Source organism: Hyla sarda, unplaced genomic scaffold, assembly GCF_029499605.1.
Source record: "Hyla sarda isolate aHylSar1 unplaced genomic scaffold, aHylSar1.hap1 scaffold_2538, whole genome shotgun sequence".
Classification (NCBI taxonomy): Eukaryota; Metazoa; Chordata; class Amphibia; order Anura; family Hylidae; genus Hyla; species Hyla sarda.
The window spans coordinates 1-13,146 of record NW_026609226.1 but is presented as its reverse complement, the minus strand read 5'-3'; the positions used below and the strand labels follow the sequence as shown (position 1 = coordinate 13,146).

The following is a 13,146-nucleotide window of genomic DNA, read 5'->3' as shown; positions in this document are numbered from 1 at the left end:
GAACATTCAGCACCCACCCGCTATCAAGGCAGCTGCCTATCATGTCATGCCCTACCTGCACAGGTGTGCTGGCTACTCAAATGATCCAATTAAGGAGGCCATTTAGTCAGCAGCAGCAGAAGTCCTGTGCCTGGACGCTCCAACAGGGGCCAGACACAAGCAGAAGCAGCAGAAGCAGCAGCAGCACCACCTTTTGTTTTTTGGCTGCAGCAGCAGCAAGGCCCACAGGGCTGGCTAGCTGGCTAGCCAGCAAGCAGGTAGCAATGAAAGTAGGAATCTTTCTTTTTAACCCTGTAAGGGGGTGGTGCACTGTACCCGAATATACTGCCATATCGGGTCAATGCATAGGGCGACGGAAGCAAGCTTCGAAATCGGCCCCCGTTCTCAAAAATCCATTTAATATATGGTCCCCAGATAGGGGACGTATCAGATATTAAACTGATAAGAACAGATACTACACTTGATCTTAGCCAAAAGGCCGAGAAGCGATAACCGTGAAAGGGGCGGGCCCAACAAGGTCCCCTTCATGGGCACTATCACTGCTTGCTGTCAGGGAGGCTGCCAGACAATTTTCCATGCACACTCTGGGCTGGGGGGCAGTCAACCACCAGTACACACAGCAGAACCTAAACCCATACCATTATTGCTAAGCAGCAAGACAGGGGCCCATTGCACTCCCACGGGGCCTTTTTAAATGCAATCCATAACCCGGATTTGCCAGGAACCCTTCTTACTCCTCCTACTTGCATGTGACACTGGGCTTAGGATCTGCATAGGAAACACACACACAAGCACACACCTACCTTTGTTGCCTGCAGATGCCTCCTTGGCTGTCCCCAAACGGTATCAAACCAACACCCACGGGAAGCTGTAAGCATAGAGGACATGCCTGCACCACATTGGACTTACCTGTGTGGGTTAAATCCGGGTTATTTGACAACCTATGGCGGTGATGGTTCTGCTCAGGCAGAGCAGTGCTGATGCTCCTCATAAAGCTGTCGCTGCTGTGAAGGTTCTAGGTGACATCACAAATCCCTTTGGTTACATACACAACAAAGCTGGGTTGTTGTTGTTTACACTCTGCAAGGCCTGTGGAAGTGAGTGACATCATAGCACTGTAGTTCTGAGGGTTCAAGATGGATGCAACAATCTCCTGTTGCTTCTATGAAGGCCGTAATAGACGACATCACCAAACAGCTCCATAGTCACATACACAGCAAAGGAGAGATGTTGTTTACACCTAGTGATGTCAGTGGTATTGAGTGACATCACAGCACAGTGCTAAGGCTCCTGGGCCTGGACACAGCAGCGGCTGCAATATCTCAACGGAGAATACGTTTATATCTATGTGTGTGTGTGCGCATATATATATATATATATATATATATATATATATATATATATATATTTCTCCGCCGAAATCACTTTTAAACCCATTTCCACCTTTTTTTCCCTTCTCTTCCTCTTACTTTTTTTTCACGTTTTTTTACGTTTTTCTCCTTTTCGCCTCTTTTCTGGGCGTATTATTCTTCTTTTTCTTCTTTTTTTTCGTCTAATGCATACCCCATCAGTGCAGCAATGCTTATTCAATACCGCCAGCAGATGGAGACACTGGGGGATAATTTTCTAAGGATTTATACTGATTTTTCCTGTCTGAATTTGTCGCACAGAAAGTTGCAGGCCAAATATGTGTGACATTTCTGCGACTTTAGCTTCTAGAGCATTTTTACAACATTATACATAGGTGCTGAATACATAAAAAGCGACTGTTCAGCGACAGACAAGTCGCATCGGCTGAAAGTAGGCCAGAATGTCAGTCCATGTTGGAGCAGGTTTAGATACAGTCTAAAGCATAGATCTCAAAGTCTGTGCACAGAATTTAGCAAGGGCCTCGCACCTTCTGATGCATCAGGTAGGTGCACAATAGCATAGCCTAACCCTCTGTACTTTGGTCTATATTGATGCGGGACATAGACAGCCAGCTGATGACCAATCCATTAGTGCAATGGATGGCTGGAAGCATTTGTCTTTGCCTTTGCAATACCACAGAAGCAATGCATGGTCAATGTACAGCAATGACACACCTGTGTGAACAGCCAGGAGACCCCCCCCCCCCCCCCCCCATGTTATGTTACATAGTTACATAGTTAGTACGGTCGAAAAAAGACATATGTCCATCACGTTCAACCAGGGAATTAAGGGGTAGGGGTGTGGCGCGATATTGGGGAAGGGATGAGATTTTATATTTCTTCATAAGCATTAATCTTATTTTGTCAATTAGGAACATTCAGCACCCACCCGCTATCAAGGCAGCTGCCTATCATGTCATGCCCTACCTGCACAGGTGTGCTGGCTACTCAAATGATCCAATTAAGGAGGCCATTTAGTCAGCAGCAGCAGAAGTCCTGTGCCTGGACGCTCCAACAGGGGCCAGACACAAGCAGAAGCAGAAGCAGCAGAAGCAGCAGCAGCACCACCTTTTGTTTTTTGGCTGCAGCAGCAGCAAGGCCCACAGGGCTGGCTAGCTGGCTAGCCAGCAAGCAGGTAGCAATGAAAGTAGGAATCTTTCTTTTTAACCCTGTAAGGGGGTGGTGCACTGTACCCGAAGATACTGCCATATCGGGTCAATGCATAGGGTGACGGAAGCAAGCTTCGAAATCGGCCCCCGTTCTCAAAAATCCATTTAATATATGGTCCCCAGATAGGGGACGTATCAGATATTAAACTGATAAGAACAGATTTTTTTTTTTTTATCTAAAGCCGAGGAACGTGCTTTCGATTCACCCAAAGTGCAAGAAAAAGTGCAAACGTGTTACCCTAAAAAAACGTGCACAAAGGATGCGGTCTATCGCTAGCCCTTCTCCGATAGGAGAGAGGCCCCCCAACAAACCTTACCCTTCGCCTCCGGACCAAAAGGTACCTGCGAGGTTCCAGGTTCGATGTCCCTTTTCGCCGAAGCTACTAGGGGACCACAAATGCTCCCGGCATCCCCCTTGGCGTTAGCCAAGGTATCTGCCCGCAGAGCCGATTACGGTAGGTACCCTGCCAAAGCAGGAGTACCCGGGGTGTTTGCAGGGAGGTGCGGAACCTAATGGCCACACACACCTCCCCTAGACCGCCAGGAGGGACACCCAGAAGGGCTACCGCATCCTGACCAATCCTGTGAACACACCACACGCAAAAAGTGACACAGTGAGACAAAAAAGAAATAAATAAGTGAATGTGTGCAGATATACTGCCCGGACATCCGGCCGGATCTATAAAAATTTCTCTGATCCTAGCCAGAAGGCCGGGAATCAAGAGGTGAGTGCCACAAGGTGAAGAGATTATGGTGCCCGTGCTTCAACTCAGTGAGTCTATTCTCCCAGTGAGTTTCGGCACCTCGGGGTCACCACTCCCCGAGGCACAAAAGTACCTCGGCTCTAGACCCTCTCAGCCTCATGGCGAGACCCGGAGGGAACAGGTCACATCGGGGCAGCCGTCGAGCTGATTCCTCAGAACCAGCCCCGGAAAGCCCTGGTACACCTGCATCCTCCATGCAGCACCCATCCCCACCAGCATGAAAACTGATAAGAACAGATTTTTTTACTTTTAGATATAATATTCTTAGACTAAAAGACCTTACGCAGTCCAGATTATACTTAGTCTGCTAAAAGCATATTCCACAGATGTAGATTCCAAAGACTTTTAGCCACTTTGTGACCTAATCTTTTTTTATCCAATAAATAGAAAACATACATCTCACTAAGAGCTAGGCGAACACAATCTTTAGAGGTAATAGTGTCTCTTTTAAAAAGAAGAATATTCCTCGTCTTCCATAGTGCAATTTTAATACAATTTATACTAATCCACAAAACCCGAGACTTTTCCACAGATAAAACATTATAAAATCCATATAAAATAACTTCATGATTTAAAAAATTAAGATCAGAAATGAATTTTAGTAAGGGTCCTATCAAATGCCATATCTCTTGGGCGTAAAAACAGTTCCAAAAAAGGTGTAAAACTGTTTCCTCACTAGGACACCCCATTCTCGGGCACTTTGCACTACGACACAATCCTCTTCTGTGTTGGAATTCTCTGGTAGGCAAACATTGATGTGCTATCTGCCAGGCCAGATCTTTTAAGTCATTAGATAAGAATCCCATATTCACCATCCTCCAAACTCTTAGAGATTTCTCAGTGGAATAATTAGATATTAAGCAAATCTGTTCTATCTTCCTGATTTCAGGAACTAATTTTCGTGCATTACTACAAATTTCTTGACTAAAATTAGCAATGCCATAAATACGAATAATCTTTTCTAAAACCACATAGTGCGCTGGGGGAATAAATAAGATTGGGGACGTTAAAGGTAAGGTTATCCACTTTCTTTTTCTAAAAATGTGACCTGCAGCATATTTTAAAAAATAAGACCAATAACAGTTTCTTTGCAAGCCATTAAAACACATAGAAAAAAAGTGAATATATAAAAACCTTTTTAAATCAGGCACATCCTTACCCCCCAATTTCTTTGTCTTCATCATTACATCTCTCCTGAGTTTATCCATTTTAGACCCCCATAAAAAATGAAAGCAAATCTTGTTTAAAAACTTTAAGGTGCGTTCACTCGGTGGGAAAACCAAGCTTAAATATAGCATGATAGGTAGCAACAAAGCTTTCATTATCAGTACTTTTCCTTCTATTGTTAATTTCCTCATTTTCCAAAAACTTATTTTCTTTTGCACTTTCTCTTTGACGATGGACCAGCTTTCCTCTCCATTATTTTCATTGTCAAAGATGACACCCAAGATTTTGATTTTATCATATTGCACATTCACCTCCGTATTGCCCCAATTCCCTATTGCAAAGCAATCACATTTATTTTTATTTAATTTGAAGCCAGAGCCCTCACAAAAAAATTCTGTCTGTCTGATAGCACGTTTCAGGGATGGTTCATCTGGACATAGAATATTAACATCATCCATGTATGCTATCGTCTTTACGCTCTGTCCTCCACTTCCAGGGATTGGCACTCCTCTAATGAGCTTATCTTTTCTCAAAACATTCAACAGAGGTTCTATTGCACATATGAAAAGAATGGGTGATAGGGGGCACCCCTGTTTCACCCCAGACTGTAAACATACCTCTTGGGATAAAAAACCGTTAATTAAAATACGACTAAAACAGTTTTTATATAAAAGTGCAATTTTTCCAACAATAAAATCAGGAAAATTCATTTTCTTTAAAACCAACCATAAAAAATCATGAGAAACACGGTCATAAGCCTTTTGAAAATCCAAGGATAAAATTGCCAATTTCTGATCACATTGTTTCTGATACCATAAAACATCTTTTACAAGGTTTAGATGATCACTTATTTTCCTTCCAGGTACTCCGCATACTTGGTCACTGTGTATAACCTTAGAAATTACCTGCTTGAGCCTATTTGCTAAAATTTTTGCTAAAACCTTATAGTCTGTATTTAGCAGGGTAATAGGCCTCCAATTTTCTAATTTAGAGATGTCTCCTTTTTTAAAAATCAGAGTAACAACACCATCTCTCCAGGACGCAGGTAAAATCTCAGATTTAAAAGCACAGTTAAAAATACCTAAAAGATCATCTTTTAAAATGGACCAAAAACACAGATAAAATTCAACTGGCAACCCATCCGAACCAGGTGTTTTACCATTTAAAAAACTCTTAAAAGTGCTTAAAAGTTCAGGTAAAAAGATTTCATCACAAAGGCTCTCTTGGTCAGTTTTGTCAAGTTTTGAATCCAAGGTATCTAAAACATCATTAGTAAAGGAAATATCAATATCTTTTTTATTAAAAAGCTCCTGATAAAATACTTGTGCTTCTCGCAACATCTCTTCATTAGTTATCTTCCCTTCTATTACAGATATCATTTCTTTCTTTCCCACCACCTTCTTAAAAAAGAATCTCGAACACTTTTCATCATTCTCCAGACATTGCACCTTGCTGTTAAAAATCATTTCTTTTCCTTTTTGACTAATGGCATTTTTTATTTCATTCTTTGTCTGAGCAATAACATCATCCATCTCAAGCCCGGCTTGCTTTAGTTTATAATATGTTTGGATTTTAGTGTTTAACATTTTAAACCATAACTTTTTCTCCTTAGCCTTTTGGATGCCCACACGGATAAAAAACAGTTTAGTCCACTTTTTAACATCCTCCCACCAATCCAAAATATTTTTATATTGGGATTGACGCAATCTCCATTTGTTATAAGCAGCAATAAAATCATTTTTTGTTTTCATGTCCTCTAATAAAGTAGTGTTGAGCTTCCAAACGCCTCTGCCTTTCTCTAGGCCAGGTAAAGTGACATGTGCATGTAATAACTTATGATCAGAGAAAATATTCGATAAAAGAGAAACCTCAACTAGATTAAAACTTTCCGATAAAAAAATAAAATCAATCCTGGATTTGCAGACATTATTTTCCCATGTGTAACCAGGGTCGTCTGGGTATTTTCTCCTCCAGACATCGGTAAAGTTAAAATCCTCAGTCATACTCTTAATCTGTTTCTCTGTTTTATCCACTCTGACATGCACACTTCCACTCTCACGATGATCACCACTCATACAACAATTAAAATCTCCAGCCATTAAAATAGGTGTTGAACCTGGGATAAAAGCCTGAATATCATTAATCAAGTCGGCTCTCTCATTTTTTTCAGGAGAAGCATAGATGTTAAAAAGCTTAATCTCTGAGCCATTGTACTTAATATTAACTAATAGCGCTCTACCAGGTATAATTTCTAAGAAGGACAAAACTTGTACATCTGAACCTCTAAACAAGATCCCAACACCTGAAGATCTGTTCAGATTGTCACCCGACCAGACCGATGGTCCCAAAGTCCAGCTACGACAAAGGTCCTCATAATTTGGACTATGTTCAATTCCACATTCTTGTAAAAAGAACAGAGAACAGTCCAAGGTCTCTAAAAAACTAAACAAAGCAGCCCTTCTCGTAGGGCTCTTTAGACCTCTCACATTAAGAGAGGAGCACTTTAAGGAAGCTATTCGCTACTGGAGTTTGAGTCCGATATGAAACCCACAGGTGACTCCGGGCTTTCGAACTCTTTGATATTTTTTGGATCGGACGCTGATCTTATAGAAGGCCTCCATGCATGTTGACTGTCCTCACATTCGTCTGAGCTTTTTTTGACAGGCCGTTTAATGCCAAGTTGTGGCTCATCTCCAAGTTCCTTCTTCCGCTTGATCTCCTTCACGCCAACCTCCATGGCTTCACTGCTCACTAGTGACCCTCCACCACCAGAACCCTCCACAGAAGGTCTCCCCTCTGTCTCAGGCACAGCAGAAAGGTCCATAAGCTCCGCCACGACATGAGAAGTTACAGCCGGCTTTTCTGAAGGCGCCTCAGACCGCTGGGGTGCTTTCGCAGGTGGTACTTCAGCTTGCACTACACCCACTCTCCCCGCTACACGGTCAGCCCACGATCTAGCTACACTGGAACGGAGACTGCAATCTTTAAAGGCATGGCCTTCTTCACCACAAATGTTGCAGACGATTTTAGCACAGTCCTTAGAAACATGGCCTTCTTGATTGCACCGACCACAGCGAACTGTAGTGTCCGTGCAAACTTCCATAGTATGTCCGAATTTCTTACATTTCCTACAAAAAGTAGGCATCTCGGGATAAAACAAATAGCCCTTATCCCGACCGATAGAAAAGTTGGAGGGTGGATGACACAACCCTCCAATGCCAGTAGCATCCTCCTTCATTTTCACAAAAAACTTATGTTTCCCCGTCCATAGGTCTTCTGAATTCATCACCTTATGGGAATACTTAACAGAACTGCAGTATTTCCCCAAAAAGAGCTCAATATGGGACACAGTCACAAAGGGATTGTGCATACACACAACTAGAGGAATATCGCCTCCAGTATACAACACTGTGACCGTGATCCCATCAAGCTCAGCAAGGTCTTGATTGCTTTTCAGCTTCTCAAAAAGATTCTGGCATGCATAAGCAGAGTCCAGAGTTAGGATGAAGCTGCCCTTCCGAGGATCTCTGAGACAGACGATGTTCTCTTTCTTCACCCCAAGAAGCTTGTAGAGAGTTTCTTTCACAAAATAAGAAAGTTGGACGAGTTCTTGCTTGTCTTCATCAACATCAAAGCGAAAGGAAAAACGAATCCGCGTTTCACCGGATGTAAGGTAACGGATGCGAACACCCATCTTGTCGATCGCCTTTTCGGTTCCTCGTAGCAGCCCCCCTTGGAAAAGGTAGGACAAACTCCCAGGATCCTCCTGACCAGACACTTGATCTAGCCAAAAGGCCGAGAAGCGATAACCGTGAAAGGGGCGGGCCCAACAAGGTCCCCTTCATGGGCACTATCACTGCTTGCTGTCAGGGAGGCTGCCAGACAATTTTCCATGCACACTCTGGGCTGGGGGGCAGTCAACCACCAGTACACACAGCAGAACCTAAACCCATACCATTATTGCTAAGCAGCAAGACAGGGGCCCATTGCACTCCCACGGGGCCTTTTTAAATGCAATCCATAACCCGGATTTGCCAGGAACCCTTCTTACTCCTCCTACTTGCATGTGACACTGGGCTTAGGATCTGCATAGGAAACACACACACAAGCACACACCTACCTTTGTTGCCTGCAGATGCCTCCTTGGCTGTCCCCAAACGGTATCAAACCAACACCCACGGGAAGCTGTAAGCATAGAGGACATGCCTGCACCCCATTGGACTTACCTGTGTGGGTTAAATCCGGGTTATTTGACAACCTATGGCGGTGATGGTTCTGCTCAGGCAGAGCAGTGCTGATGCTCCTCATAAAGCTGTCGCTGCTGTGAAGGTTCTAGGTGACATCACAAATCCCTTTGGTTACATACACAACAAAGCTGGGTTGTTGTTGTTTACACTCTGCAAGGCCTGTGGAAGTGAGTGACATCATAGCACTGTAGTTCTGAGGGTTCAAGATGGATGCAACAATCTCCTGTTGCTTCTATGAAGGCCGTAATAGACGACATCACCAAACAGCTCCATAGTCACATACACAGCAAAGGAGAGATGTTGTTTACACCTAGTGATGTCAGTGGTATTGAGTGACATCACAGCACAGTGCTAAGGCTCCTGGGCCTGGACACAGCAGCGGCTGCAATATCTCAACGGAGAATACGTTTATATCTATGTGTGTGTGTGCGCATATATATATATATATATATATATATATATATATATATTTCTCCGCCAAAATCACTTTTAAACCCATTTCCACCTTTTTTTCCCTTCTCTTCCTCTTACTTTTTTTTCACGTTTTTTTACGTTTTTCTCCTTTTCGCCTCTTTTCTGGGCGTATTATTCTTCTTTTTCTTCTTTTTTTTCGTCTAATGCATACCCCATCAGTGCAGCAATGCTTATTCAATACCGCCAGCAGATGGAGACACTGGGGGATAATTTTCTAAGGATTTATACTGATTTTTCCTGTCTGAATTTGTCGCACAGAAAGTTGCAGGCCAAATATGTGTGACATTTCTGCGACTTTAGCTTCTAGAGCATTTTTACAACATTATACATAGGTGCTGAATACATAAAAAGCGACTGTTCAGCGACAGACAAGTCGCATCGGCTGAAAGTAGGCCAGAATGTCAGTCCATGTTGGAGCAGGTTTAGATACAGTCTAAAGCATAGATCTCAAAGTCTGTGCACAGAATTTAGCAAGGGCCTCGCACCTTCTGATGCATCAGGTAGGTGCACAATAGCATAGCCTAACCCTCTGTACTTTGGTCTATATTGATGCGGGACATAGACAGCCAGCTGATGACCAATCCATTAGTGCAATGGATGGCTGGAAGCATTTGTCTTTGCCTTTGCAATACCACAGAAGCAATGCATGGTCAATGTACAGCAATGACACACCTGTGTGAACAGCCAGGAGACCCCCCCCCCCCCCCCCCCCATGTTATGTTACATAGTTACATAGTTAGTACGGTCGAAAAAAGACATATGTCCATCACGTTCAACCAGGGAATTAAGGGGTAGGGGTGTGGCGCGATATTGGGGAAGGGATGAGATTTTATATTTCTTCATAAGCATTAATCTTATTTTGTCAATTAGGAACATTCAGCACCCACCCGCTATCAAGGCAGCTGCCTATCATGTCATGCCCTACCTGCACAGGTGTGCTGGCTACTCAAATGATCCAATTAAGGAGGCCATTTAGTCAGCAGCAGCAGAAGTCCTGTGCCTGGACGCTCCAACAGGGGCCAGACACAAGCAGAAGCAGAAGCAGCAGAAGCAGCAGCAGCACCACCTTTTGTTTTTTGGCTGCAGCAGCAGCAAGGCCCACAGGGCTGGCTAGCTGGCTAGCCAGCAAGCAGGTAGCAATGAAAGTAGGAATCTTTCTTTTTAACCCTGTAAGGGGGTGGTGCACTGTACCCGAAGATACTGCCATATCGGGTCAATGCATAGGGCGACGGAAGCAAGCTTCGAAATCGGCCCCCGTTCTCAAAAATCCATTTAATATATGGTCCCCAGATAGGGGACGTATCAGATATTAAACTGATAAGAACAGATTTTTTTTACATTTTTATTGAAAAAACTCAAAAACTTAAATACATCACAAAAAATGTTTACAATACATCAAATACTGTTTTCCATAAATGTAAATTCCACATAGCTAATGCTTTTTTCTGCCCATATCTCTTTTTATCAATTAAATAGTACAAGTAAACTTCACTGTATATCATCTTCAAACATTCTTTTTCACAAATAAAATCTCTTTTGAAGACAAGGATATTACGAACTTTCCATAATACATTTTTTGTACAGTTGATAAAAATCCACAAAATTCTCTCTTTTTCTTTCATAACTCCATCACTTTTGCCATATAAAACAACTTCATGATTTAAAACTTTTAGACCTGTTAGGAATTTCAATAAAGAACCAATTAGTCTAAAAACCTTTTGTGCAAAATAACAATTCCAGAAAAGGTGCAAAACAGTTTCATCTATATTGCAATTATCCCGGGGACAGACACATACAGCATTTAGACCTCTTCTATATTGGAAAAATCTTACAGGAAGACACTCATGGATAATCATCCATGCTAAATCCTTGTGCTCATTAAAAAGATATGGCTCGTTTACCTTTTTCCATATTTGTACACACCTATTATAAGAAAAATTAGAGACCATACATATTTCTTCTTGCAAATTTAACTGTACTTCTATCTTGCGAGCATCCCTCAAGGTTAACAAGTCAAAGTCTTTAAGGTTATACATACGTATAATTTTTTCTAAGATGGCATAATGTTTAGGCGGAGTTAAAAGTACAGGAGAAGATAATGATAAAAACACCCATTCTCTTTTTCTAAAAATATGTCCCGCAGAGTACTTTAAAAAACAGGACCATACACTTTTCATAAAAAGTCCCCTAAAACACCAACTAAAAAACCTTAAGTATAAAAATTTTCTAATACAGGGAACCTGTTTTCCTCCATTTTTTTGTGACTTATACATAGTATCTCTTTTTAATTTTTCTGCTTTAGAACTCCATAGAAACTCAAAGAGAATCCTCTGAAGTTGCCTAGACATAAGTTCATTAGGAGGATAAATCATATTTAAATAGAGCATAATGGGTATTAGCATAGCCTTAATCACCAAAATTTTACCTTCTAAGGATAATTTCCTTAGGGACCAAAAGTCTACCTTTTTCTTTACCTTTTCTTTTACCATTAGCCAACTTTCCTCACCATTGTTATTTTTATCAAAGATGACTCCAAGGATTTTTATTTTTTCTGACTGTAATTTTAGGTTTGGTATTTGCACGTTTTCCCATTTACCTATATAAAAACAGTCACATTTAGATAAATTAAGTTTAAAAGCAGAAGCTTTACAAAAGAAATCAGTAACATCAACAACTCTTTGTAAAGAGAAGGCACTTTCACAAAAAACATTAATATCATCCATATAGCCACACACTTTAAGGGTGGCATTATTACCTCCAGGAACTGGCACTCCTTTTATTATTTTATCATTCCTTATTAAGTTTAACAGAGGTTCTATTGCACATATAAACAGTATAGGAGACAGAGGGCAGCCTTGCTTTACCCCTGATGATAAATTAATAAAATCTGTAAGGAAACCATTTATTAAAATCCTGCTAAAAGAACCTTTATATAAGAGAGCAATTTGCTTAATAAATATGTTAGGAAAACCCATGCGTTGTAAAACCATCCATAAAAAACAATGTGATACTCTATCGAACGCTTTATGAAAATCTAGAGATAGAATGGCTAGACTTTGATTCCGCTCTTGCTGATACCATATGACGTCCCTAATAGCATTTAAAGGTTCAGCTACACTCCTTCCTGGGACACCACATACCTGATCCACATGGATGACCTTGTACAAAAACGGCTTCATTCTGTTAACAAAAATTTTTGACATAATCTTATAATCAACATTAAGAAGCGTAATTGGTCTCCAATTTTCTAAGCTGTTCCTATCCCCCTTTTTGGGGATCAGAGACACTATACCACTCCTCCAAGATAAAGGTAGAACATCAGAATTAAAAGCCTCCTTAAAAATATTAAGCAAATCATCTTTAAAAATTTCCCAAAAGGTTTTATAAAACTCTACAGGAAGTCCATCAGAACCTGGTGTTTTACCTGTGGATAAACTTTTAGCAGCAATTTCTAATTCTTGGCATCTTACTTCTGTGCAAAGTGCATCTTGGTCCTCCTTACTTAAACCACAATCTAAAGTGCTTAGGAGAAAATTAGCAGCAGATATATCAATGGGTTTCTCATTAAACAGATCTTGATAAAAGGATTTAGCTTTGGATAACATTCCTACATTAGTAGTTTCATCCTCAATGTTAATCATTAACTTTTTTGTTTCCATTACCTTTTTAAAAAAGAATCTTGTACACTTTTCATCCTTCTCTTTACATTCAACTTTGGAGTTAAAAATTATTTCTTTCCCTTTGTTAGTTATAGCCTTCTGAATATCACTTTTAACACTTAAAATCAGATCGTCTACATATACACCCAGCTCTTTGAGTTGATAATAGGTTTGTAGTTTTGTGTTAAGATCTCTATACCATTTCAATTTCTCTTTTGTTTTTTTAACACCCATCTTAATAAAATACTCTTTAAATT

General features: G+C 41.1%; 2 non-coding genes and 1 pseudogene across 2 annotated transcripts; all 3 read right to left on the bottom strand.

Moving 5' to 3' along the window:
- Positions 1 to 299: 299 nt before the first annotated feature.
- LOC130323731 (U2 spliceosomal RNA) lies at positions 300 to 490 on the bottom strand. The gene has a single exon (XR_008868943.1). It is a non-coding gene; the product is annotated as a U2 spliceosomal RNA (small nuclear RNA).
- A 2,096-nt stretch (positions 491 to 2,586) lies between these two features.
- Positions 2,587 to 2,765, bottom strand: LOC130323733 (U2 spliceosomal RNA; annotated as a pseudogene).
- Positions 2,766 to 10,405: 7,640 nt separating this feature from the next.
- LOC130323732 (U2 spliceosomal RNA) lies at positions 10,406 to 10,599 on the bottom strand. The gene has a single exon (XR_008868944.1). It is a non-coding gene; the product is annotated as a U2 spliceosomal RNA (small nuclear RNA).
- Positions 10,600 to 13,146: the final 2,547 nt, after the last annotated feature.